The sequence below is a fragment of the Herpailurus yagouaroundi genome, unplaced genomic scaffold, assembly GCF_014898765.1.
Source record: "Herpailurus yagouaroundi ecotype Mexico unplaced genomic scaffold, PumYag 215, whole genome shotgun sequence".
NCBI classification, from domain to species: domain Eukaryota; kingdom Metazoa; phylum Chordata; class Mammalia; order Carnivora; family Felidae; genus Herpailurus; species Herpailurus yagouaroundi.
In genome coordinates this window covers 411,294-438,876 of record NW_024412446.1, presented here as the reverse complement: position 1 = coordinate 438,876, position 27,583 = coordinate 411,294, and the positions used below count along the sequence as shown (strand labels likewise).

The 27,583-nt window shown below is 51.8% G+C and overlaps 2 long non-coding RNA genes across 3 annotated transcripts; both read left to right on the top strand.

Annotated features, from left to right (window-relative positions):
• Positions 1-81: 81 nt before the first annotated feature.
• Positions 82-27,175, top strand: LOC121017070 (uncharacterized). 2 transcript variants are annotated; one of them, XR_005784611.1, is made up of 3 exons: positions 83-206; positions 9,016-9,122; positions 26,156-27,175. It is a non-coding gene; the product is annotated as an uncharacterized LOC121017070 (long non-coding RNA). The 2 variants fall into 2 exon arrangements; XR_005784610.1 differs by lacking the exon at positions 26,156-27,175 and having other exon boundaries at positions 82-206; positions 9,016-10,369.
• LOC121017071 (uncharacterized) lies at positions 17,059-18,060 on the top strand. The gene is made up of 2 exons (XR_005784612.1): positions 17,059-17,344; positions 17,658-18,060. It is a non-coding gene; the product is annotated as an uncharacterized LOC121017071 (long non-coding RNA).
• Positions 27,176-27,583: the final 408 nt, after the last annotated feature.

The window sequence follows — 27,583 nt, the reverse complement described above, 5'->3', positions numbered from 1 at the left end:
GCCCCCTCGCCTTAATGCAGCGCCCGCCGACGTCACCGCGGCCTGCGACCAATCAGCGGCTCGCGGTCCCTCTGTAAACCATTCTGCATCCCCCCGGCCGGGGAGAGTGCCGGGAGACCGCGTTTAGAGGATCAGTGGCGGCCGCATCCGCGGCCGGGCGCGGTGCGGGCGGCGGGCAGCGAGGTGCCCGAGCCCCTCCTGCTCCGGTAAGGCCTCGGTTTCGATGGGAAGGACTGAGAGCGCGGGAGTAGGAGCAGGCGGAGGGTAGACTACAATTGGAAGGTGGGATTAATCTAAGGTTGAGCCTTGTTGAAGGTTGGGGTGCAGCTGGGTCCGGGAGCCCCGGCGGCCCTGGTGCACTGTTTGACTTTGCAGTTCAGCGGGTGTTGGGCTTTTCTCCCTCTCTCTCTCTCTCTCTTTCCCCCCTTCTCGCTTTCTTGGCCTAGAAGTTTGTCCCGGGCACAGCGTGCGTCTTTGGGGGAGTGGGGGAGGGAGGGCGTTTGGCAGCAGAATCTTCTCCTCCGGTCCCTCCAGTGCCTCTTCCCCCAGTGCATCCAGAGTCCACGGGTCTTGGTCTCCCGGAGATCTGGGTGTCTGTTGCCCGCAGCGCGGTCTTGGAAAGTTGATTCCGGCGGTTTCCTGGTGGGGGCGGGGGAGACCGGAGGCGCGGCGCCCGGGAGGGGGAAAGGAGTGGGTGGGGAAGCGCCTCGGGTGAGGAGTTGCAACCCAGGCGAGAAGTTGTGAGAAAACTGTGATCCGGAGACACCTTTTACATACAAAAAACAAACGACTAGGCGGGAAACCGCAGGGCACCAGTGGCGGCTGGTGGGTGGTGGTATGGCAGCGGGGAGCTCCGTCTGGAGCTGCACTGAGAGGCTGCAATGGATTCGGGTGTGCAGCGTGAGGGCAGAGTGAGCCCGGCTCCCCTCCTCCCCCGTTCCAGGCTCTGGGCTTGCCACAGCTTCCAGAGACCACCGCAGACCACACCCCCTGTAGTTCACTCTTCAGGGAGCCTTTCCTTCCCGAATTCCGAATATGACCCTCGGGACCACTGCCCCGGGGCCGGTTATTCCAAATGTGGGGTTAAGGTGCGGGTCCTGGGAACCTCAGCCTCCAAGAGTCACTCTATTTCCCTGGCCTAGATCAGTCAAATTCCAAATTCCTTTCCGACAGCACTACTTCTGTGCCAAACCGGGATTTCTCCTGAGGTCTGAAGGTGTCAGGGCTGGGCAGTCCTGTTTTTGCTCCTCGTTTTTTTGTTTTTGTTTTTGTTTTTGTTTTGTTTTGTTCTGTTGGGGGGGGGGGTGCTAAGAAGACGCATTCAGCCCTACCGTGGAAGAAAATAAGGACGGGCAGCCAGCCAGGTCTAGTTGGCATTTTGGAATTGGCCTTTCGATCCCACTAGTGGTGTGGGACTCAGAGATTCCACACAACGGCCGGGGACTAAGTTGGGGGAAATGCGCGCTGAAACGCAATTACAACGAACCTGAGCGGGCCTGGGATCCAGGTCTCAGCAAACCGAATACCCTCTTCGGACGAACCGGGTAGCCGCTACAGCGAATCTGGTTTGCGCTCTGTGGAGGTGGAGTTTTAGGGCTCCGCCCACGCCCCTTCTCTGCCTTCGAGCTTCTGCCCACACCACCCTGCAATCTCGAGGCCGCCGTCAGCTTCCACCTTGCCTCCTGCTTCACCTTTTCATCAGAAGCCAAAGCCGAGGCGGTGTGCGCCTTTTTGGCGCTCCGCGCATCCTGACCTCTGGTTGCCGGGCCTCTAACAGCTTCTCGACAGCCCCTCCACACACACCTGGGCTGGGGCTCCCGGATGCAGGGAAGGCGGTGTTGGGGCTGGTTATCTCTCTCTAATCAAGACCCCCCTGTGGGCCTCTCTCAGGGCCCGGCTCAGGGGAGGGGTAAGAAGGGAGAGCAGTTCTCTAACCCGGCAGCCCGGCTTCGCGAGATCCGACTGGGTTTTCGTGCTCCTGGGGCAGACCCAGCGGGACAAGCCGATTCGCACCCAGTGCTCCAGCACGTGCGGAGGCGCAAGGAGCTGCTTGGCTGAAGGGTCCCCATCTCCTGCCCTCGGAGCCGGAGGTGCCTCCCCAGCCCGCTGGGTTGGATGAGGCCCGCGGGGAGGGGCTGGTCCAGTCGAGCCATCCCCACGCTCCCCCCCCCCCCCCCAGCTGTCCTGGTTCTTGCCGCAGCGCCCTCGACCCAACCGCCCCTTTCTGGAATCTAAAGCCTCGGAGTCCCGAGTGGCTCAACCCCCGCCCCCGTCCCAGCTGGGCTCCTTCTCATGCAAAGCAGAGGGGCCGCGGGGGTGGAGGGCGGTCGACAGGGACCTACGGGAAGACAGCTGGACCCGGCTGCCGGCCCTTCCTGAACCCAAGGCCCGCTGTCTCCCTTCGAGTGGACAGCAGGGGGTTGCTCCACCCGTTTAGGGGTGCAGGGATCTAGGGACCTCGGCATAGGCGGGGGGAAGAGGGCCCCTCCCTGCTGGGGACCAACGCGGTAGGGGAGTTGAGAGGACGAGGACAGGATGCAGGCTCTGGGGCATCAGGCTCTGTTTGTCCCTGTGTCCAGATGGTTCACTAAACAGGTCTGCGGGAACCAGCCCTGGAGGCTACCACAGAGTCCGGCAGCGCAACTCTAGGCGCGCCTCTTGGCTCCTGATTCTAGTCCCGATTTAATGCCTCCGTGGCGACAGCACTCTGTATTAATGCGGGTTTTTTTGTTTTGTTTTGTTTCCATTGAGCTTTTATTTTAAAACGTATTTAGTCGTATAGACATGGACAGAAAACGGACCCAGCTTTCCAAATTAGCCGCTTCTGAAGGCTCGCAGCCCAGCTCTGCATTTAAACCAATGGCTGCTCCGTGAAGAGCGCCAACCTCCCCTCCTTACTCTCACCGCCACACTTCCTGCCAGCGTCCTGAAGTACACAGCGCTTTCCTACGCCAGGACCTCCAAGTCGCACAGAACCACAACCACGCACACCGCCCCAGGGCGTGTAAACTCTGCGCGGGTGCTGTGAGGGTCAGTTTCGAGGCGGAGTTTTCGCTCGGTGGCAGCGGAATAATCCTCTCCACTTCATCCCCAGGCTTTCTTGGAAAAGGCCCCAGAGGGGCCAGGAAGCGCCTTTCACAGTTCCAGTCTCCCTTCTGAGAAGCGCCTTGAAGATCAGCCTGAGAGGCCGGACCCTGCTGGGGAGCTGGGGTTGGAGGGGGTTCTGCTAGCCCTCCCCAGCCGCCCTGCAGTTTGGGAGGGTTGAAGGCGCCCTCTCTTGCAGTCCGCTTTCCTCCCGCGACCTCCGTGGTTCCAAGCCCTAGATCGCCTGGCTCCCTGACGTTCTCCAGTGGCTTGCGCGGCCCAAGAACCCAAGCCTGCCCGGCACGGTCAGCTGCTGTAGATCGAGAGCGGCGCCCGCCCCTGGCCGCTTCCCTCCTCGCCCACTCACTCACTGTGCAGCCCACCAGCCCCAGAAAAGGGCGGCGAGGCCGTGAAAGGAGGCGCTTGGGGCGGAGCGGACTCTAGGCGGTTAACTTTGCGGGGCGGTAGGAGTGGGGCGCAACCAGCCTCGCCGGTGCAGGCAGAGAGAGGAGAGAGCGAGCGGGTCGTCTCGAGTGGTCCGGGAGGCCGCACAAACTGCGCACAGACCCGGTAGGACGTCGCGGATGGGCACGGGAAACTTTGGCCCAGGGCCCTTGGATCTGATCCTACTTCTCCAGCTCTCTCCTTTCCCTTTGCTCTGCTCCTGACTCAGGTTGTCCTAATCTCACTCCATCACTCACTCCTGGTGATGATCTACGTGTGTGCACCACTTTACAGTTTATATCACTATCTCCCCTGAACCGCATAGTAGGAGGGGGATTGGTTTTAGCTTCTTTTTCCCCAGGAAAGAGAGCCAAGTTAGGGGGTTTGCCCGAGATCCCTGAGCCAGGGCACTGCTGAAGGTGAGAAATTTGGGGTTGGGGGCTTGTCACCTTGGATTGCTGTGCACTTTGCCCCAGCGGTGGCTTCCAAGTTGGGGATGGGAGAGGGTGGGGGACCGCGGGGCCGGGAAAGGGCAGCATCCGGCCGGGGCTTCACGGTGTGAGCGCTCTGGCTGGGTAAACAAGGCTGGCTTCCCACGAGGGCTGGGGAGGGGGGGGGGGGCCCCCGGGGGCGGGGGGGGGGGGGGGGGCGGGCAAGGTCAAGCGTGGCGATCTCAGATGGAAGGCAGCGCCGCGGAGCAAAGACCGGTCGTTGATAGTCGCCGAGGGGGGAGAGAGAGAGAGGGACAGAAGTGAGTGGAGAGGGACAGGGAGAGGGAATAAGGACAGAACACTAGGGAAAAGAAAAGCAATGAGGAAACGCATGCAGGGATAAAAGGAGGGAAGGGGCGCTGGGGGCAATGCTGGGAGGAGCAGAGGAAAAGAGAAGAGACCCAAAAAGACACCCACACCGAGGCGACATAAAAAAGCAGCGGGCAGGGAGAGGTGCGCAGCCGAGCACCCGCAGGTGCTGGGGGGGACATCTGGCGGGACTCGAGGGTGCGAGGGTGTGTGACAGTCGCGCTCGTAGGCGGGAGAAAAGGAGGCAGCGTGTTTGGTGGGCGACTCAGCGCCCGTGGAAAAGCGTGTGAGCGGCTCTGGGCAGGAATCCAACAAATAAATAAAACGTCTAAGCGGCGTGACAACAATGTGTATTTGGGTGCGTGCCCGTGTTCCTGTGTCTGAACACACACTCACACCCGGTAAGGAAGACAAACGGGGCTCGCGCCTCAGAGTAATTAATCCTCTCACTAATTGACTCTCTCCCCTTACCTAACGGTGGTGGTCAGTGCCGACATCTGGAGAGATATCAAAGAGGGGGGACCCCCAAAGCTAACTACGTTTGGGACTGGGATTGAATTCTTTCTGGACTTGGCAGCTCGAAATCCTCCCTCTGTAGGGGCAGAGTTCAATAGATGTTGCTGCCTCACCAGTCTCTCCATGTTTGCATTAATGAAAATCTCCTCCTATTAGGGATGGCCAGGAGTCGTCCACATATGCGCTGAAGCCCTTCATCAATCTCAGGCTGAAAGCCACCCACTTACACCTCTGCCGGACATTTCCTACCTTTAGGCAACACCAAGGCTCTCCCTGCCTCACTGTTCCCCCAGGAGCCCAGGCTCTGCATTCTCTCTGTCATGACTTTGTCTTCCCCAGAGCCTGGGTTGTGTCCTGCAGCTCTTAGTAGAGCAGGTGGAAGTTTCGAATGGGCTGGGAAGCAGCCTTGGGTAGATGGAGGGAGACCGGCAGGAGAGTTGAGGTCGGGGCAAGGATAGGAAGAAGCTTCTAGAACCAAACTCATTCAGACACAGGTGGAGAGACACAGAAGCCCAGGGGAGAGCAGTGCACCTGGCAAGAATGAGGCCTCTGGGGACAGAGTAGAAAAAAAAGGTAGACACCGTGCACCATGGGAGAGAGCGTCAAGTGTGTGGGAAGGCAGGCAGATGACCATGTCTCAGTGACTGTGAGGGGAACAGTTCCATCAGTGTGTGAGCATGGGGAGGGGCCCCTCTTAATTTCTCCTATAGCACCCTCAGTTCTCTGGGCTGGGGGAGGAGGCAGTGAAGAGAGTATTGGACTTAGATCAACCCCTTGATAGTGGAGTTGGCCAGAAGGGGCCCAGGGCCCATAGTCTGTTTGGTGATGCAGCTTTGAGGCTTGGGTTTGGGAGGTGAATGTCAACTCTCACCCCATAGAGGTGGCAGCCCTCCTCAGGGGCTAAATAAATAATTAATTGCTGAGATCCATAACCTGCTTAGCCTAGGGAGAAGAAGAAGCAGGGAAGGGCAGCTCCCCAGGAAAAAAAAAAAATTCACTTCCCCCTCCCCCACTAAACACATTCTTAATTGTCCCTTGGGAACATTTGTACATTTGACCAAAGCAAATCCCCAAGCAGTAACAGCAGAATTCGTCATAGGGGCTGGCAGTCCTGAGAGAGCTGGGGGTCTGGGAAGGGGGAGGTGGGAGAGATGGTGGGCATGTCTGAGGAGGTGAGAAACTTGGCTCTTCTCTCCCTGTCTCTGTCATGCTTTAGAAAGAAAGTGAACAAGAGGAATAAAGTTCCAGAGGAAAGAAAGAGAAGGGCATATAAAAGGCAAATCCAAATCAGGAAGAAAAGAAAGTGAAGGAAGAAAGAAAAAGGCGGGGGTGGGGTGTGGGGGGGAGACACGCTAATAAAAAAGGGTGAAGGCGGCCCCAGGAGGCTGGGCCTCGTCCCAAACCATCCGTCTTCATTGTCTCCGTGTGTGCTAAGGCAACTCCGGCATAAGGAAAAGCCACTATTGGAGCCGCGGCTTTATTTTATATCCTATACATCAGGAGGGAGGCAAAGCTTTATTTTCGCCAAGAGACAGATATTTTATTTCTCTCTTACGGTTTTATGTGTGAGAGATGTCAGGTTGCCACAATGGATGGCTAATGCATAGGCAAGAGGAAGCCGTGTTGGCATGCTGTGTGTCATGGGGTCTTGGGGGGGTGAGCGGGCCTGGGATTTAGGGCTGATGGGACACTCTGGGGGATTTCTGCTAAAACATCTCTCTTCATAAATCCAGAAGCATGGTCAGCTCAACAGGGAGAAGAAGGAGTTTTAGAGGGAAAAGAGTTGGGCTTAGAAATAAATGAACACACAAAGGAGCTGCTTCCCTTCCGACAGGCTGGGGCCACGGGAGCAAGGTGGCCCTGTGGAAAAGCAGAGACCCACATCCAAACGCACATGTGCCATTCGCGAGGCAGTGTCTTCCTCCAGAATCCACTGTCATTGTGCTTCCTTTCCCCGTTTTATATTTTTCCACCTTTTTCTTCCCCCTGTTCATCAGAAATCTTTTTTCCACCTCCTCAGAGCCTTAGGGGGAAAGAGCTATTAATTTGCAAATCATCTGATCTGTGAAAGGATCAAGATGCCTGTTTTTCACCGCTAAATCCAATGTCTTGGGTGGACACACATATGCACACATGAGCCCGTCATGCTGCGAATCCAGAGGGTGGGGATGCCAGGTTTCAATCCAAGAAAAGTGCCCCACTCCCTGCCCTCCCCCCACCTGGGACCTGCGGCTCGAATTAAGCCTTACATCCCAAACTGCATAACGTTCATGTTCGTATTTTTGAACCAGAGAGAAGGGGGAGGTGAGGGGACAAAGAGAGATAGGGAGGTGTGTTAATGTACATGTGCCATTCAGGACTTGGACTAGTCTCCCTACTTCCACCCCCCCAAACCATTTTTTACAAGAGTTGCTTTTATTCATTCTCAGGTCCTACTTTTCCAATTTTTTTTAAATTTCTTGGTCTACAACCACCGTGGCACAGAAAGGAGATCATGCTCTTTTCCTCTTTGCAAGGGGGATGAGAGGTGGCTTTGGATCTCTAGACAATGAACATGGGGGACCCAGCCACACTGTCCTGAGCTGTGGCCCTTGGGGGAGGCAGTTAGCCTTTCTGGGCCTCAGTTTCCCCATATGTATTGGGCTAAGTGATTGCTAAGGTTCCTTCCAGCTTCGACTGAATGAGATAATGTGTGAAAACATTTTGTAAACGCTAAAGCTGGACGAATGCCAGGGATTATTATACGATTCTAATCAATCCTCTTTTCTCCACATGGATCTTGGCTGTTTAGCGCCAGCAAGCAGGCTAAAGAGGGCTGAAAGCGAGAAAGCTTAGCGGAGATGGAAAAGCTCTGTGGCATGGACAGAAAAAAACCCGGCACCTCCAGAAACATTCTGTCTCTGTGTGCCCCCCAGGCCTGGTCGGAAGGGGTGGGGAAGAAGAGGAGGCCTGACTTCGTATGACGCATGTCAGTCCACATGGAGGCAGGAGTATATTTCTTCTAAAGCATCATTTGTCTCCAAGTGACTGACATAGGAACCTGATGTGAAGGCGATCTGCGATGGTTTTTTCCAGGAAGAAAGGAAAGAGCAAGGTGTAGCTGATTAGCAAGTTAATTATTTCAGTATCCCAAGGGTTCCGGTGTGGTGGTAAGTTGTCCAGCCCTGGTGTAATTTCACAGTCCATGCATTTCCTGGTGAGCACCTGGGGTGCCCGGGTCTGTCTCTCTCTCCATCCACCTGCCTCATGTCTTCTTGACACACCTGGGGAGAAGGGTAGGGCTGGGGAGGTAGATGGAGCAGTGCACATATTTGGCCTAGGCTGGAGGGTGGGGGGGTGGTGGGGGCAGACAGAGAACAGAGCGGAGGAATCCTCTACCGCCACTGAGTGTTTAATTATTTGGCCTTTCCTTTTTCTTAAAAAAAAAAAAAAAAAATCTCTTGTTTAATAAATATTAATGAAGCACGTTCTCAGAAAGTCGAGTTGCTGTGAGGTTATTTCCCCACACTCAGCATGGAGAGCGATTGGGTATGAGGGGCCCCTTTTGCCTCTTACCTCCTCCTACCCCCGGCTCTCTCGCCAATGCTCATGTTTGCTTTCTCAACTCTGGCCACCGCTTGGTCTGCAGCGGCCTTCTCCAATCTGACTTCCACGATCTGATTTCCCCTTGTGAGAGGGGAGGGAGGATTGTGTGGTCTAACGGACACCTCCCTCAGAGAGATAAGTTGGGGATGTTAACGTTAGTCCCAGAATCCCAGAATGAGCAGCTCCTGCCACTCTCACTCTCTGGGCTGGTAGGGCCAGCCCCCTGCCGTTCCTCCTGAGGTGGACGGAGGGAGGGCTCCACAGTTTACTTAAGACTGGTCCCCATCTGCTCAGACTGGCCTTTCATAAGGGGAGGGATTTATGCAGTGTCCTTGTGCACAGACCTGGGATTTGCCTGAAAACCTCGGGCCTCCGAGAATATTGTTGAACGCTAAAATGTTCAGCCACGGAGATGATTCATGATTTGTCTGCATGGACAGGGCGTGTGTATGAGAGAGAGAGAGAGAGAGAGAGAGAGAGAGTGTGTGTGTGTTGGGGAGAGGCGCATACATTGATGGGCGCTTTTCACCATTCCTACTTCTAAATCCAAACGTTAGGAAACTTTTCTTTTTCTGTATTTACTCAGGAGACAGCCCATGGCACCAGCCTCCGGAGAGCCCACTTCCTGACTTCAGCGGTGTGAAGACGATACGATACTTTTTTGGTGCTGGCCTTCAGCTGTCCCCCAAAGAGGTTGGCTGATATCCCTGCTGGTGGAAGGGGCCGGGGGCTATCTGGAAAGATAGTTCTGATGACTGCTTCATTGGGGGTGGCAGAGGATTTGGGGAACGGGGCTGGGTGAATTGCTGTTCAAACTACATTGGGTTCTCTTTATCTCAGAGGCCTTGGGGATCTCAGTAGGGGAGAAGTTAGAGAAACTTAGAACACAGGAAGACCGGTGGAGGGAGTTCCTTGGCTCAGTCTTAGTACTGCCATGCTAAAATGAAGCCCAGGGATGGTAAACAGATACAACAGAGCAGGGTTTTTGGGTTCCATGTGGGACCTTGGCCCTGGTTGCTGGGAGATTAAGAAGTCCTTTGCAAGTTGTGGAAAGACCTAGAAGTTCCATTTATTCGTAATCTTCGGGAAGTAAATGCAATCTCTTTTCGCTGCCTACTGGCTGGTACCGTGCATTTCCAGCTTGTATGAGCCTCATTTGTGGTTCTGCCATTTTCTCATTCACGTTCCAGTTTAGACTTGCAGATGAAGACCCCCAGCCTTCCCAGCTCTTGAGTTTTCTTTCCTCCCAGGCCATTCATAATTTAGCCAACAGCCTAGGCCATGGGTCGGCACACATTCTGAGAGGTGAGCTGGGCAGGCCTGTAACCATGGGCGAGGTTGTTCTCATTTGGGCTCAAGGGACGATACAGCTTCCCCTTAAAAAAGCAGCAGGGAGCCATTTCTGTGAATCTTTTAATGAAGGATTTACTACTAATTTGATAAGTTCCGTGCTCTTTTTACTCATTCTGCATGAATAACTTTGCCAGTCAACCCGAGGGTCTGCAAAACCTATAAAAATGCTTCCTTTGGTCTCCCTGTTTTAACACATACTGGGGCTTGGGGCTGTCAGCCTCTGACAAACCCAGGGAGGAGCAGAAACATTCCAAAGACCTGGTCTTAGAATGTTATCTCTTCCCCTACCCCAAATCCTCACCCTCCATGTTATCTGTCCTTATTGCAAATGCAGAGACCTCCTAGGGAAGTGTGAAGGGATGGGTCTTTATCAGGTTTGGGGAAAGAAGGAGAGGAAGTTGAACTCAAAGAAAGGTAGGGAGCGTCAGAACGTTAGAGGACGCTCCTCTGTTGTACTTCTTGTGTGTTGTATATGATAGAACTCCTACAAATTACGCATTGGCTGCGGTAATCTACAGTGTATAGGTTGGCATTTGCCAAATGCTGCTTGGCCAAAACAGTGTTAAATAAAATCGTAAGAAATGCTACCAGGGCCTTGCATGGGTTATTTAATTCTATCAGTGATAAACAATGTTAATGTGTAGCATCTCAGCTGGCACAATATCATGTTTCATTTATGTATGCCGAGATATATTTAACCATGAAAGATAGAGTTTTCCAACACATATATTTTCTAATGATTACTTAGAAGAAATGTGATGGGAGCGGCAGAAACCTCTTCTCTGCACACACAGACTTCCAGGAACACATATTCACGTGGCCAGCCAGCCACGCACATACTGTCATATACGGGCCTCCACGGGTAAGTGTCAATGTCGATCCTATAAGTGTAGATCCAGCTGTATGCACTTGTACACAATAATGCACACATATACCAGCGTTTTAGAATCTTTGGTACATTCACACGTGTGTTTTCCCATGCTGCTGCATAGACAGATGCTGATATGAACACGCAGACCATCCCATATGTGGGCATTGATATGTACACAGGTAAGCATTCTCAATGCAGATTCTCATGAACCGAGAAGAATGAGTGCCCACACACAGGAGAAGACTACAAAAGCGTGCCTCTGTGCACCTGTGCACATTTGTACACACACACGCCCCTGCTCTGGGGTATACACTGAGGACACCCCATACAGCCATGGTGTAACAGCTGCCCTGGTATTCCTGGAGGTTCCAGACAGGGTGGACGCTATTTGAATTGGTCATTTGCCCTGTATGAGCCCTGAGGCCTTCAGAATGGAAGGCCAGAGGAACAGGGTCAAGATGCCAGCGTGCCTGGCCTCTGAGGAAAATAGTATGAAACTGTGGGGGATAGGAGAAGAGGGTCGGGTAGTTTGTCTCTGCAGACAGAGATGCCTCCAAAAGGGGATCAATCTTTTATTCACTCATTTAATGTCAGGACACCTGAGTGACCTCTGGGGGCCTGTTTCTGCTGCCAGTTATCTGTGTGAGCCTAGGTAACCTGCTCTCTGGGCCTCATCTTCTTCCTCTGGAAAGTGAAGTGTTGGCCCAGACCAGTGGCTTTCAGCCCCAGTTACACAATAGAATCATCTGGGGAGCTTTTTTAAAAAAAAATACAGACACCTGGGCTCCATCCCAGACCAATTAGATCAGAATCTCTGGAGGTGGGTGCCCAGCATCTTATTTTTTTAAAAGCACCCCAGGTGATTCTATATTCAACCAATGTTGAGACCCACTGGCCTAGATACTCTCTAAGACCTGTCTCGCCCCAAAACTCTGCACTATAGAGGGAACTTTTATATATAAAGCACCATGCTGGGCACCAGGGTACTCTGCTGAAAATTCTAATTCACTTGCTTGAGATCATACAAAGCCATTAAAGTCATTCATCTTTCAGTTCCGGAAGAGGATCGTTTTTGAACAAACTGTATTTATCCTGTAAAAACTCATGCCCGTGTTTCCAGTTGTCTCTTTGTTTCCCTCCATCTTTTTTCCAATCTTCCATCTCTCAGACTCTCTCACTCATCAAACATTAATTATACGCCATATACGCAGATGCTATAAGTGGGTGCACGATAACTGTGATAGATACCTTGCTACCTGCACATATTTCATGTCTAGCTCCCCACCCAACCTGTCCAGCAGCACCGTATTTTTAGCAGGGTAAATGACAAGGCACAGGCCCCCTGGGGGGAAAGTTTTCTCCCTCCCCCAGCCCTGAGTCAGAGAACAGCAGCCCCTCGGCCCGTGCCCCAGTTCTGGAGGCTGGTGAGGTGGCTGAAGAAAGCCTTGAGCTGCGTGTCCTAGAAAGCTGCGCTCAGACTTGGGCCTTTGGGAATCCTACCTTAATATTCTCCAACAACCGTCCCCCAGGCAGAGCCAGTCCCCCCTTGAAAACAAATCTGCTCGCAGCCGCACCTGTCAGAGGAGGCTGAGCCCAGCTGGGGCGCCTCACCCACATGGCAGGTGGAAAGCACAGCCGGGACAAGTGGGCTGCCACCCGTGGGCCCTTTCTCAAGGTGGGGATGCTAACGAGAGTAGGGGCAGGGGCTCTGCCTTTCACTTGGGAATGGGGGAGGGGGAGGGTTCATTCTAGATGGGGGGCCTCCACTTCTCCCTCAGTGCTGGCACTCCCCAAAGTTGATGTTTGCCTGGTTCTCTCTCTCTCTCTCTCTCTCTCTCTCCCCTCTCCCACTCTCCCCCTCTCTCTCTTCAGCTCTGCTGGCTGGCTCACGAAGAAGGCTAGGCTGGGTTTTCTCTTGAAGGCATTTAGACTAGTTTTCTTTAGGGACGTTCCAGTGTGGCTACTATTACCTCACTATCCACATGGGCCCTGCAGCTCATGTTGGGGCCTGAGTGGGTTCAGCTCGAAGCCTCTCCTCCATGCTTGCTAACGATTTCTCCATTTGCCTCTTTATTTTTTCCCGTCTCTTTCGTTTTGTCCCCTTTCCCCCACCGATGACATGCCGGGTCGGGTCTTGGCCCCCAAAGAGGCCTGCACGTAGGGCGGGAAAGGTGGCTGATCACAGCAGACACCTCGGGCCGTGCTCCCCTTCCTCCTCTTGCCTCACTTCCCTTGCACGGAGGGCAGGCCCGGTGCTAAGGAGGGAGCCCAAGACACAGCACAAGATCCTCAGATTCTAAATCTAGGGCCAGAGCCCAGCTTCCCACGCCTGTGCCCCTTCCCAGGGTCCATCTCCCCTTGGGCCTGGGGAGCATCACACCCCAGGATGTGATGGATTCCCCAGGCGCCTTCAAAGGACTCCACATTTGTTTGCAATGCAGACCTTGAATCCTGCTCTGGTCATAAATGTTGTTTATTTTGACTAGGACCTACTGAAAGGGGATTGGGGGTTAGGGAGGGCACAGAGAGGATGCCTAGGGAAGATCATAAAACCATTAGCAGGACAGGGCTTTTAGGGGTCACAGGATCATAGAATTTTCTGGCTGGAAAGAACATAGGCCATTAGGAAGGTCAGAGATGACCCTTTGTCAGCAAAAGGCCTCTAAGTGCCACATGGAGCTAGGATAGGGAGCTTTGGGTCTCTTTCTAGAAAGTGGACACAGGGTGTGGGGGCATGACCCCCCAATAACCTTACACGGGGTGGGCGATAGTTTGCTGAACATGATGGATTTGCCCTCCCGGTGGGAAGAACCAGTTGCTTGAATGTGCAGTTGAGCCTCTTGTTTGGGGGAGTGGGCACAGCTCTGGGCAAAGGAAATAAAATTCTGCCTCCACCATTATTTGGAGCAGCTAGTTTATACCAGGTGCTAAGCCCAATGCTCTTCCAGCACCTTCAAAACAATCTTGAAAGAGATGTGATCTCCATTTGGCAGAGAAGACAAACTGAAGCTCAAAGAGGGGAGGTGGTTTGCCTAAGGTCACACAGCAAGTTAGTGGTAAGGCCGGGACTAGACCTTAAGACTTTGGGTTCTTTGCACCTAATCTCCTTCCGCCCTGCTCTCCCCTCCACCACCTGGTTTGGTCTGGTCCTTGTGACCAAATGGGAACAGGCCTCCCTTCTCTCTAAAGCTCATGGTGGGACTCAGGAAAGTTCATGAGCAAACCTCTTTTCTAATAAGAGAGAACATCAGAGTCTAGGGCTCCTTCTGGTCCCTGGCATAGTCCTGGCTCAGTTCACAGAGAATGTGCTCCCATAAATCCTGCCAGAGTCAGGAAACCATCTTGGTTGCCCATTATTTGCTGTGTGACCCAGAGCAATTTACCTCACCTCTCTGAGCCACACGCTCTGGAGCCATCTCCAGACCTGAGGTCTTTATGGAAGGTGAGCTTTGGTGGAGGTGGTGGCAAGCTAGCTGACCCCTTTTGAGTCCCTCTGTGGTGTCACAGCTCTGGGGGGTTGGGGGGGGGAGATGAGATGAGACTTGGTTTTGCCCTCAAGGCTGACTCAGGTCACGAAAAAGACCTGTCAAAAGCAGGCAAGGCTAGGCTGGCTCAAATCCCTGCTGAGAGCGGGAGGCGGGAGGCGGAGAGCCAGGGCAAAGGCTGGGCTGTGAAGAGGCAGCTTAAGCAGCAAGTTCTTTCCTGATCCCCTGACTGTGTAATCCAGTTGCTTGGAGAATGGAAAATCCCCTTCTCTTCCCCCAGCACCCTCCCCCACAAAGGCCTCCTAATAGGCCTGCCAGCTTTGGGGTGCTAATCTGCCCAGATATCACTCTGAGAACAGGTTGCCAGGGGTCCCCATCCCAGCTGCCCCTCAGTGGAAGATGGGAAAGGGTGGGAGGGGGCAGGGGTCTGGCGACTTGTGTGTGTGGGGTCTCCTACTCTCTGGCCTACCCAAAGGATCAGGGACACTGATGGGCGTCTGTGCTAAGGGAAACTTCAGGGACGGGGACAGGGGCAGGAGGGCTGGGTCCCGGGGCAGAGGTGCCTTGGGCAGGGCTTATTATTCAACAGCCCCATTATTTCATCCAGCATGTTCCTTTCATTTTTATTTGAAGACGGCTCCCTCCCCAGCACCTTCGCCTCCCTACCCCCTACACTTTCACTCATCCGTCTCCTGAGCCGCTGACAGCTGCCCTGCGGGTGAACTCCTGATCCTCCTGTGTCTGGAGAGACCCTGGGGGGTGGTGGTCAGGCCAGAGCGTGCCCCCTCCCAGCTCCCTGGCCCCCAGCCCCTCACATACTCATGCCCTCAGGATAGGGCCACCTCAGCTGTAGGAACATACCCAGAAGGAAGAAAATGAAGGAGGGAAGGAGCAGGCAGGAGGACCAGGAGGAGGATGAGAACAGAAGAAACGAAGTGGGGGGAGAAAAGGAAGGAAAAATGAAACTAAGAAGCAACAGTGAGAGAGGGAAAGAGGGGACATAGGAAGGAGAAGAGAGAGGAAGGAAAGGAAAGGAGGAGGATCCATGGAAGGAGGAGGGTGGGGGGTTAGGGGGCTGCACCTGCTGCCAGAAGCCCAGGTGTCCCCAGGTGTGCAGGATGAGGCTGGATGGGGCCCCACTCCCCAGATCCACCTCTGGGAGCATAGCCCTCCCTTTGGCTGGGAGCCCAAAGGGCAAGCCCCAGGAGGCCACAGATCAGTGCCCTGGGCTCTATCCACAGTCTCTTGCTTGTGGCGGTCAGGGCTGTGAAGACCAGCCAGGTGGGGCCCTTCATTTCCTTCCCAGGATGGTGACTGCTTCTTCCTGGTCCTCATGCCCATGCCCACCTTAGCTGGCTCACGGCCTGCGGCCTCTATCCTGCCTGCTCCTCTTGGGGAATTGGTCCTAATTGTTGGGTTTTATGATGTTATGATGGACAGGGCCTCAAAGACCAAGTGTTTCCTATCCCTTCGCTTTACAGATGGGAAACTGAGGCCTAGAGAGGAGAAGGAGCTTGCTTACAGTCACATTGTGAGTTAAAGGGGAGCCCTGCCTTTCTAACGTCATGGGCTAACGTGGAAACAACAGCCAAAAAGGAATGGGGGCAGCCTGATGTCTCTCTGGAGAGGGCCGACATTCGATCCGTTCTGCTAGAAACACTGCCATGGCGTTTTGTATCCTAGGTGAGGGAAGACATTTGTGACTACAGTAGATAACCACATTCTGAGCACATGCCAGGAACTTTGACATATATTGTTCTCACATATCCTGTCAGAGGGATATTCTATGTCCCGCATTTACAGAGACATAAACCAAGGCCCAGAGACATTAAGTAACTTGTCCAAAGTCACACAGCTAGGAATTTGAGATGGGATTTGTTCATGCCATGCTCTATCTTGGATGATGATGGCCAGTGCTCTCCACCCTCCACCCCATTCTCAACCCCCCCCCCCCCCACCAAACTCCAGGGGTTAGGTCTGAGACACCCTCCCCCCGCCTCCATCCTGTACAGGACTGATATTGTCAGGGAGAACACAGGTGGGTGGAATCCTCTGACCATGACCCACTGACTTCCACCAAAGACCCCACAAGGACAAGGGTAACGTCCCCTGAGACACTGTGTGATTTATCTGGTGATATTGTTATTTTATGGGATGGGCCAAAGAGGTGTCAGGAAGCAAGTTTGCTGTAAATCTCTTCTCTCTGCTCCCTTTCCCTCTGCATGTCCCCTCCTAGGATTTATGGTGGAAAATGTCCAGAGCTAGGGACTCAGGGCTTGGGTTCAGGCTTGGGGTGGGAAGGCGAGGAACAATACATCTTCCTCCTCTGAGATCTGCTAACCGTGTGTGTGTATGTGTGTGTGTGAGCACTACCCATGCTCCATCGCAAGCCTGCAGTGTATACACCGCAAAATCTTTATTAAGACCTCCATGGCACTCTAATGGCTTTGCAGACAGAGCATATTGTCTGCACTCGAGGTGTGTTATGGGAGCCACCCCAGAGGCTGGTGCCCCATGTGTGCTTTCCTCACTGGTGGCTGCGAATTTCTGAATCAAGCCAGGAACCTGGGGGCAGAGCCCTTTGGGAACAGACCTGTGAGCCATATGCAACCTTGGAGGATGGGAAGAAGCAGGGGTCTCCCCATGGAGCAGGGGGCAGATGGAAAGGAACTGCTCCTGGGTACTTTTTGAGATTAGGGAGGCAGGTAGGAGGACAGCTTAAAGTTTGCCTTTAATGGGGTGTCTGGGTGGCTCAGTCGGTTAAGCGTCCCACTTTGGCTCAGGTCATGATCTCACAGTTGGTGAGTTCGAGCCCTGGGTCAGACTCCGTGCTGCCAGTGTGGAGCCTGGAGCCTGCTTTGGATTCTGTGTCTCCCTCTCTCTGCCTCGCCCCTACTCGCGCTCTGTCTCTCTCTTTCTCAATAAATAGGTGTTAAAAAAAAAGTTTGCCCTTAAGAGACACCAAAGCTCCTGTCCCTGGGGAGAGTAGGCCCCGGACAGGGAAGTCATCTTGGCCTGCACTGTGGATGCGGTGCTCCAGCCTGGCGCCCCGGAGAGATGCAATAAGCTGCAAAACCTGACTCCCTATGTGTAGAGAGCCTGGAGCGTGGACATCTCCTTGCTGTAGGGTCTGTACCAGGAGGTGAGCACGAGAGGACCGGTGGAGACTGAGGCGCCATCTCCCCCTTCGCAGCTCTCCCCCCATGGTGAGCTTCCTGGGCTGTGAATGCCGGGTTGTTTGCATGGAGCTGAGCTTGGCCAGCTCAGAGGCTGGCAGACACTGGCTGCAGCCAGAGGTCTAGAGACCACTCAGCCCAGAGAGGGAGGAGGAAGAGGAAGGAGAGGGAAGAAATGCTGAGGAGGGCAGCGGAGGAAGGGAAGAAGCTAGGGAAGGCCTTTCCTGACTTGTCTGTCCCAGCTCCCTTCCCCAGAGGCCTCTTCCCTCTGCCAAACCCCCTTCCCATCACAGAGCTCCCTGCACAGGCTCTGGCGGCCTCCACTTCGTCCTCTCCATTGCAGGGAAATTTCTCCAGAGTGTGTGGCACCCAGAGGACATGACTTGGGCACCCCACAATTCCCACGGTCCCACATCCGGTGTACAGAAGAGCACTCGGTGAATCCCAGCAAATGAATCCAGGAGAAAGGCGGAGATGTCGCTCTCCCTGTTAAAACCAGGTCACTCTCCCTCTCCATTTTTTCCCCTGCTCCTCTCCCAGATGCCCAGACCAGGGCTGCGCTGTGTCTCTGGTTAAATATATGGAATTATCTATTACAATACTTCAATATTTATTACATTGATTTCTCTTTAAATGCTTTGTAAATCATAGCAAAAAATAATGGCCTTCCAACAGAGAGTCATATACCGTAATCAACTGGAAGAAAGTCGGCATTGTAATTTAAAATAAAAAAAATCCTTATGTGAGTCTCTCGTTTAAATTAAGAGACAGGACGTGATTCAAATAATAAGACCCCAGTGAGGCTGGTTTTTCTTGGCAAATTAGTAGAGGTTTTAACTGGAACTGAAAAGGTGTTAAGGTGGAACACTGACCTTATTAGACCTTAATTATTTTCTGTTGTTACATTCCCGGAGCAGAGGGTTTTTTTCCAAAGTGGCCACGTTAGGCCTCATCGGAGGAACTTTGGCTTTCGAGAGATATCATTTCTCAAGAGGCATTAGTGGGATAAAAAGCAGACACTTTGCCTGTGTCCCTTTTCCTCATGCCAGAGTTTCCAGGGCTCCCAGAACTCCTGGTCTAGAGGCAACATTCTTGTCCTTGAAAGCTAAAAATTCACCTCACTGCATCTCGGGCTTCTTACGTTCAAACTTCTAGTGGCAGCCTCTTCCCCTAGATCTAGATCCTCTGTCGACTAGTGAAGCCCGCATCCATCTGGCCAAGAGAGAGGAAGGGCATGTGTGCTTTTGCGCCTGTGTGCGCGTGCACACGCTGGCTGTGGGGACACAGCCACCTCCCTCACCTTTCACTGCAACCTTCCTGCTCTGCTTTCATGGCCAACTTTGGCTGATTATTGGTCCCAAAGCTCTCCAGACCTAGCCCAAAATGCCAGGGCACCTGGAGATGAACTCAGCAAATGCCCTCCTCTCTAAGTGGAAATAATGTGAGTGAACTCCTAGCTCTATGCCTGGCATATGGTGGGCATCCAATAGTGCTGCTTTTATTTTTTGCTGGAAGGAAGAGCAATCAGAAAAAGTCTTTTCCACTTGTTTCCAGACCCCCCCCCCCCGCAACATATCCTACTGGCCCTGGGGTGGGGTACAGGGGTAGGAAAGAAATACTGAGCCCTAAGATGCTTTGGTGCAGACTTCTGTTCCACAATCACACATCGCTTCTGGAAGATAACCCAGCTGAGCTCTTTTTTTTTTTTTTAATTAAAAAAATTTTTTAAATGTTTATTTTTGAGAGGGAGAGAGAGAGAGAGAGAGAGACAGCGAGCAAGCAGTCAGGAAGAGAGGGAGACACAGAATCTGAAGCAGGTTCCAGGCTCTAAGCTGTCAGCACAGAGCCTGACTCGGGGCTCGAACTCATGAACTACAAGATCATGACCTGAGCTGAAGTTGGACACTCAACCAACCGAGACACCCAAGCTCCCCACGCCCTTTTTTTTTTTTTTTTTTTTTAATTAAACTAAATCAGTTCCATTCCTCCCACGGGCCTCCAAATAGACTTTGGATTTGATCAGATTGAGGGAGAACTTTTTCCGAGGCCTGGTGTCTTGGGGGACCATCTCTGGTGGTTCATCACTCTACAGAAGAAAGTTGGGGTGGAGGTGGAGGATGAAGTAGAGTGATGGCAAAGCCCTGGGGATTGGGGGACCGAGGCTGTTACTGGTGAGAGGGCTCCCCGAAGGAAGAGGTATATCACAGCTTGCTTTGGTTGTCCATCAGCTGTGAAAGTTGAGGCTTGTACTGCAGAGGTGAGACCTGTATTCTTCAGAGGATATCCAGAATCCTAGAACAGCAGGTCTGAAAGGGTTTTAGAGACTATCTAGGCAGACTCTCTGGCTTTATAGAGGGGACCCTGAAGCAATTTGAAATGGTCAAACACCCTGCCTGAGAGTCCATGGGAGTGCAGAATCAAGATGGTGAGGGAGGGACACAAAAGCTACAGGTACTGTGGTCTCTGGCCCAGGGGAGGCCTGCTGGAGTCCTGGAGTCTTGTCCCAGCAGGGGTGGGTCAGTCCCTGCCCCTGGCCAGCTGCAGTGACCCTTTCTGGACCCCATTCATGCCTTTCATCACTCAGAAAGGCCATGGATAAAGGACATTGTGCCAAAAGGAGCCAAGAGTCTGGGCTCCAGCCTCAGCAACTGCATATGACCGAGGAAGTACTTCTCTCTGAGCCTGTGTCCTCCCTGCCCAGAGTGCCGAGTGAGAGGCTGGCTGTGCAATAGCTTTGTAAGGATGTGCTGCACAGGTGGGAGGGACTTTTGTGGCCAGCCTGGATGCAGAGCTCCAGATGTAGAGATAATTTAATCAGACTTTGATTTGTGGGCTCAGATTGAGTTTTGCTTCCCTCTCTTACCTTCCTTGTGGCTTAATTCCAAATTCTGCCCTCACCCCACCAAGATGGGACAAGAGAGGAAGCTTAATTATCCAATAACATGACTGTAAAATAGACAGGTATTATTATACCCATGATACAGATAAATAAACTGAGGCACACATAGATTAACTCTCCGGCCCTCCCCTCACCCCAGCTGGTGAGAGGCAGAACTGGGATATGAACCCGTCTTTCTGACTCTGGATCCATCAAAATCCCAAGTGGCAGGGATTACATACACAGTGGAATATGGGCTCCACAGGGGCCGGGGTTTACAGATGATTTGTTTACTGTTGTATTCCCAGCCCCTCGAATTGTCCCTGGTACACAGTGACTAATAAATATTTTTAAATGATAAAGGTCAACTTTAAGGGAAGGTTTGGTATAGCAAAAGTGAGTTAGCAATAAACAACTTACTGGGAGCTTTATCTTACATCACAGTCTCATAGATGGTTCTGCGTGGTAGAGAATTTGGGGTAGTATTTCATTGTCCATGGGAGCCCTTTTTGGCTGTTTTTATTTCCAGTTACCACTGTGCCAGAGGTTTGGGCCTCAGATAGTGGTTAAGCAAAAAGGAAATAAAATGAGGAAACGGCAACACTGGCGGTAGCATAATATCTTTGCAGATCTATGCAGCTTATATTCAAATGATGTTACAGAGGCAAATACTATCTTTAAAAAAAAAATCTTTATTTTGAGGGAGGGAGAAAGAGGGGGGAGGAAGGGGCAGAGAGAGAGGGAGATACAGAATCCCAAGCAGGCTCTGCACTGTTAGCACAGAGCCCAATGCAGGGCTCAATCTCATGAACCCATGAGACCATGACCTTAGCCGAAACCAACTGAGCCACGCAGGGGCCCCAAGGCAAATACTATCTTGCTCCTTGGTAGAGTCCCTGGGGAGACCTTATGGAGAAGAGGACACTGCATGTTTTCCTAATCAATTCATCCTTCAACTTAATTTCTAAAGATATGGGCCCTTGATGCAAAGGCACCAACCTTTCATTCCGCCAATTTTTGCTGAGCACCTACTATATGCCTATGCGTTGGGTTAGCTCCTGGCAGGTACAGAGATGCCCAAGGCATGGTCAAGAGCATGGTCAAGGCATCAGGAGGCTGCCCTCGGGGCAGCCGGGCTGGTCCAGCAGCTTGCTTGACTCTTCCTTCTCTCCTCCCTGGTGGGCAGAGTCAGCATCTTGCCGCAGGTGGGTCTTTCTCCCCACTGCCAGCCTCACTTCTCACCCTCCACCCCCAGCTCCCAGGCCTGCTGAAAAGGTGCAAGAGGGAATCTGAGAGATTCTATGCTGTTTGTTTTGGGTTCAATGGAATCTCATTTACACGTGCTAATTGCAACTAATTGGCACTAATTGGATGAACAGGAAACCCTCTGGGAACACTCATACCTTTAATTTGTAGTAAATATCATTAATTAACATATGCTAATTAGATCCAATTAACATTGATTAAGGGTTTCCAGCTACTTGGAAAGTACAACTAACTCTGTGTCCTCCTCTCTTGGTTGCCTGAAGTCAGCACAAAATACAATATGTGAGGTCTGGGCAGGGAGAGGACTACCCTTCTGGAGACATCTCCATGTAGGGGGCAGTGCTCACCCAAGCTGGATGCTTGGAGGATGGCACCCTGCCCTCTCCCTCCCCAGGGCAGGGGGGTCTGCAGGGGTAAGGGCTGCAAGGTTAACACTTCTCAGGGAGTGGGAGAGTCTGACTGTTGGGAGGTTCACCCCTGGGCCTGGCTCCCAGTGTGGGTTGAAAGGGCACGCTAGAGGGGCGCCTGGGTGGCGCAGTCGGTTAAGCGTCCGACTTCAGCCAGGTCACGATCTCGCGGTCCGTGAGTTCGAGCCCCGCATCGGGCTCTGGGCTGATGGCTCAGAGCCTGGAGCCTGTTTCCGGTTCTGTGTCTCCCTCTCTCTCTGCCCCTCGCCCGTTCATGCTCTGTCTCTCTCTGTCCCAAAAATAAATAAACGTTGAAAAAAAAATTTTTTTTAAAAAGAAAGGGCACGCTAGAGGTCAGCCTGGCAGGGAGGGTGAGGCTGCTGAGACCAGTGTTTAGACTCCTCCTTCAAAGATGGTGGAGGGTGAGACCCATCAGCTCAAGTCCTGTGTGGTGCATGCACACAGACACACAGACAAACGGACACATACATACTCCTCCTCTGTCCGACAAAGGTGTGTGGATGTTGACCTCCTCTATCTGACACTGATGTGTGAATGGGGACACCTCCTTGGTCTGACAGACACAGAGATGGTGGGGCCATCTCTGTCAGGCATCTCCTTTGTCCATTTTAGGATGTTTTTCACTCAAGATTGGGATGATCAAATTATCCAGGGTATTGGTGTCGGATTAAAAAAAAAAAATCACTTGCCTGGGAACCAGAAGGCTTTTAGGTTTACTTTCACTTCTGTTACCAACTAGCTATGAGACTCTTGGGTTCATTAAAATATATATAAATTGTTTTTAGTCCAATTACAAAAAAACAAATATTTACTGCAGACATCCCCCCAATCCCCCGTCCAAGATCACCCTTCCTGTAATAGGCTTCCAAGGCCCTGCCTTTCCTTTTCTGCAACATTGACTTTACTGCATCATGTCCAATGTCCGTCTTCATCAACAAGCTACAAGTTCTCTAAAAGCAGGGTTTGAATCTGGCTTGTTCACTGTGGCACTTCATGGGCACTAAAAAAGCTGTTAGTGAGTTAAATAATATGTGGGATGGGGGTGCCTGGGTGGCTCGGTCAGTTAAGCGTCCAACTTAGGCTCAGGTCATGATCTCGTGGTTTGTGAGTTCGAGCCCCACATCAGGCTCTGTGCTGACAGCTCAGAGCCTGGAGCCTGCTTCAGATTCTGTGTCTCCCTCTCTCTCTGCCTTTCCCCCACTTGTATTCTGTCTCTCTCAAAAATAAACATTAAAAAAATTTAAAAAATAATATGTGGGATGAAAACAGATTTGTTGAAAAAATGAATGAACACATAACACAAAGCCATTGTTAATTTCAACCACCGCAGAGAAAACGTTTGTGTGGTGTGTGTATATTTACATTTTATATATAAATAAAATATGTTTTATATATCAAACCCATACACATAACATGAATACCTTTCCCAAAAAGCTTAATGCAGTTTTTGCTCCAACAACTTTAATTTTTTTTAATGTTTTATTTATTTTTGAGAGAGAGAGAGAGAGACAGAGCGTGAGTGGGGGAGGGACAGAGAGAGACAGAGACACAGAATCCTAAGTAGACTCCAAGGCTCCCAGCTGGCAGCACGGAGTCTGATGTGGAGCTCAAACTTGTGAACTGTGAGAACATGACCTGAGCTGAAGTCAGACGCTTAACCGACTGAGCCACCCAGGTGCCCCTGCTCTAACAACTTTAAAAGCATCAGTGTTCCAAACTTTAAAAACCAAAGAAATCATTTAGAACTTTAATTATTTAGATCTGTCGTCCACTTCTTTAATTTTGCGAATTTTGAATAATAATGTTTTAATTTCAAATTTCTGTTTCAGTCCCTCTGAATGAAGGTAGCAAACAGTGACTCAACCATTAAAACTAAAAGTTTGCTATTAGAAATTCACAAGACTAAATTGAGAATTGAGAATTGTTCTTCCCTCTTTCAACCACTGGGTAAATTCTGCAGCCAATTTTCTCATCTGTGTAATGTGGCTACAGATACTTACACTAACTCTCCAGGTCTCTCATGTGGGAAGTGTGGGTGATTTTGTAACCCAAGGAAAGGAGTATTTTCCAGGCCACTTGAGAAGAAAAGCTTTTCTAGCTCCTAGATCCCAGTTACTGGCTCTGATGGAAAGAGGGGCCTGAGTGGGGCAGAACCCGGCAGAAACCTCTCCTCCAACGGGACCTCTGTGGTAGTTCCTTATTCACCTAACTCGAGGAAATAGGGCTGCCCTGAAGGGGTTTGGGATTCAATGTTGGAAAGATTGCCCTGTGAGGGGCATGGCCCCACAGAGGGGAAAGTGGATTAAAAGCCTCTGCTTTGAGACAAGCCCTCTTCTGTTTTACACTTAATCCTCCCCCAACCCAATGATGCAGGCACTATTATTATCCCCATTTCACAGATAAGGAAACTGAGGCTCAGAGAGGTCAGTTATGTGTCCTTGCACACAGCCAAATGGCAGAGCTACAGTTTGAACCAAAGTTTGGCTGCTATGTGCTGCCCCTTTCTCCTGCCCACATTTTTTGGTGCCTGCAGAATGGCTCCAGGAAGCTGTGGCTCCTGGGGTAACTGTCCCCGAGGCCGGGAGCTCCTGGCCCCGCTTAGGCCTCAGCAGCATTGCCAAGTGGACACCCATATTCCTGGCCCCCTCCCCCATGAAAATCTGAGGTCTGAGGGAGAGCTGCTGGCAAGGTTCACAGCAGCTTAATTACCAAAGTGATTTTGATTTGTTTTTGTTAATTGAAATCTCATTAAGCAAGTAATTTACTCCAACATAGCTCAGGAGTCCACAATTCTACGGGTGAAGAGGCTAAAGGGGTTTTTAGAACTCGCCTTCATCTGGGGATTGTGTGTCTTTGTCCCGTGGCCTGTGTGTGTGTGTGCGCGCGCGCGTGCGTGCATGTGACTGGGTGCGCATGTGAGTGGGTGTGCACGACATGCCCCTCCTGTGGAAGGGCCCCTCCAGCTGGCCAGGGGCACCCTTTCTCCTTCTTAGCCTATACTCCCCTGTCCCACCACCCAGGGCCCTGGACTCCACCTGCTTCGTCCTGTACCGTGGGATGATGAGAAAAAAGTGAACCCAAGCCATCTGTCTATAGAGTGTGTGTGCACCCAGGTGTATGGCCTGTGATATAGACACACACACAGACACCATTTGGTATTCGTCTGACTTTGTGGCAAGCACTTTTCTAGGCATGAATTGGAAACACACTGGGGGCATAGACAGCACCTTTTAAGGGAGGTCTCTTCTGAACCCTGGACTTTATGAGTTCACCTGCTAAATGCCCCTCTGGGGTCCTCTTTCCTGACTCGGATCTTACACACTGGAACCCCTTGCCGTGGTCCATGGCCGTGCTTCCCTGACTGTAAACTCCAAGAAGGTGGGAGCCACTTGGCTTCTTCATGGCTGTGGCTGTGGTTTTGCTGTGGGGGTTTCTTACTGGGTTTGGGGTGGGCGATTCTTCATTGGATGGGACTCTACTGGGAATTGCAAGCCTTTTAGCATTCCTGGCTTGCTTATTTAGTACCGGGAGCATGTCTCCAAGTAATTGTGATAACCCAAATGTGCCCTTTACATGTTTCCAACCTTCTCAAATGGAGTGGGGGTTTGAGACCAAGACAAGTGCCCACACACTGCCTGGCACATGGTAGGTGTTCTGGGAGCATTTTGTGAACGGGTGACTGAGCACGTATGAGTGGCGCCTCTGATCTGGTCCGTATTTCTCCACTGCGTGTGTGTGTGACTTAGCAATGCGTGTGCTGCTCCTGTGGCCTGTGCCCCTGGGTGCGCTGGGCAAGCAGGGGGTTCTGGGCCTCGTTGCAGGCCGGGGCCCCGGTTCTCCAGAGCTCTGTCTGCACCAGGCATCTTTCCTCTCTCCTCGTGGCCTCATTCCCTGTCTGCCTCTCCCAGTCCCCCGCCACCCAGCTGCCTCCTCCTTTTGCCCCCGACTACGGCCACTTGGTAGTTTTCCAGGCCTGACATTTCGAACATGCAATGCCATATGTATTGCCACTCTCAGGTAATTATCACGTAAAATTAAGCTAGTCTTGTACATGAAACCAGCAATTAGCCAGGGATTGAAGGTCAGGGAGAGCTCGTTTATAGAGTCGCTAACAAAATGTTAAGTGGAAGTGTGTGTCAGATGGGCCAGGAGGCTGGATTAGCCGGGGTCGCAGCGGTGGGACTGGAGAGCCGTGGAGACTCCCCGCTCTGCAGCGCTGGGCACAGCAGGAGGAGCGGGGGATTTATGGCTCACACTTTTCTCTTCCAGCTCTCAATCTGGGGCATGGCTTTGAAAGGAGGTCGCTAAGCCTGCTAAATCCTAGTGCACACCAACACCCCATTCATCTGGAAACCTGCTAGGTCCTGCCTAAAAGCCTGTGTGTCAATCCTACCTCCCGCCTGGCTGCCCACCACCCCAGCGTTTTACACTGAAGCCTTTCAGATCTGCCTTGGGTATCTGAAGCCAGGATGATCCTTCAAGACTCAGTAACTTTGCCCATGCCCTTCCCTTTGCTGGGAACACCTTTCCCTCTCTCCCAACTCTCTTATCACCAGCCTGCAAATTTTCTATTTCCCTTCCCACAATTTCAGTTCTTGTGTCTCTGGGAGCCTTCCCAGATGCCGCAGCCCCCGCCCTGCCGCAACGCCCCGACTTTATTCCAGAATAAGTTATCTTCACTTTTGTACCATAAGCATACCTCCATTGTTGTGCTTATACTCGATGGCAATTGATTGGTGATTTGTCTGTCCCCCACTACTGGGCTGTGAATTACTTATCTCTTCTGGCAACCTGGAGGTGCTCAGTAAATGTGTGTGGGATGAATATAGAAATTATTCCCTTTTGCTCTCTGTTCTTTTACATATCCTTCAAGGTCCTGCCCAAATGCTACCTCCTCTGGGCAGCTTTCCTGAATTTCCTTCCCTGGTAGGATGAATCATGCCTTCTCTGTTCCCATAGCATTTTGTATATATTTTATTACTGCACTTGTAAATTCATTATAGATCTACTCGGGGCTACCACGTTGCCCAACTCCAGAGGGTGACATTCACATTGAGGAAGGCAATGCAGAGATGGTGCCCGTACTTGCCCACTAGACAGTGACCTTCTGCAAAGCAAAGACCCTGTAACTTTGCTAAAAGCCTGCATATAATGTGCTCTCATTGGCCACCTTAGCGGCCATTCAGTGTAGGTATGCAATAGACATGCAATAAACGTGGGTTTAGTTATTGACCAGGAACAGATGGTTCAGTGGAGAGAGCCCTGATTTGGAAACTGGGAACTGGATTCCAGTTCCACTAGATTGCTGCGTGGCCTTATATGAATCACTTAGCCTCTCTAGTCCTTATCCTTTAAAATCAGGTTTTATGTGTCAAAGTGCCTGGGACAAAGCCAGTGCTCAGTGCATGTTAGTTTCCCACCTCCCTTTTTTCATCTGTAAAATGGGAATTTTAAGATTCCTTGTGGTGTATAGAATTATGGGCCTTCAGGATTAGAAGAAGTCTTGACAGGCATCTGGTCTAACCCCTTGCATCTCCGATAGATGGTCATCTGGTTCTGGTTCATACGTCTCTAATGCCAAGAAGCTCACTTCTTCACAAAGTAGGCCATTCTATTTTTAGACAGCTCTGCCTTCAAGGAGAGCCCCTTATCTGACATTTGGCTTTCCAGAACTCCCATTATAGAGCCTTGTTCTGC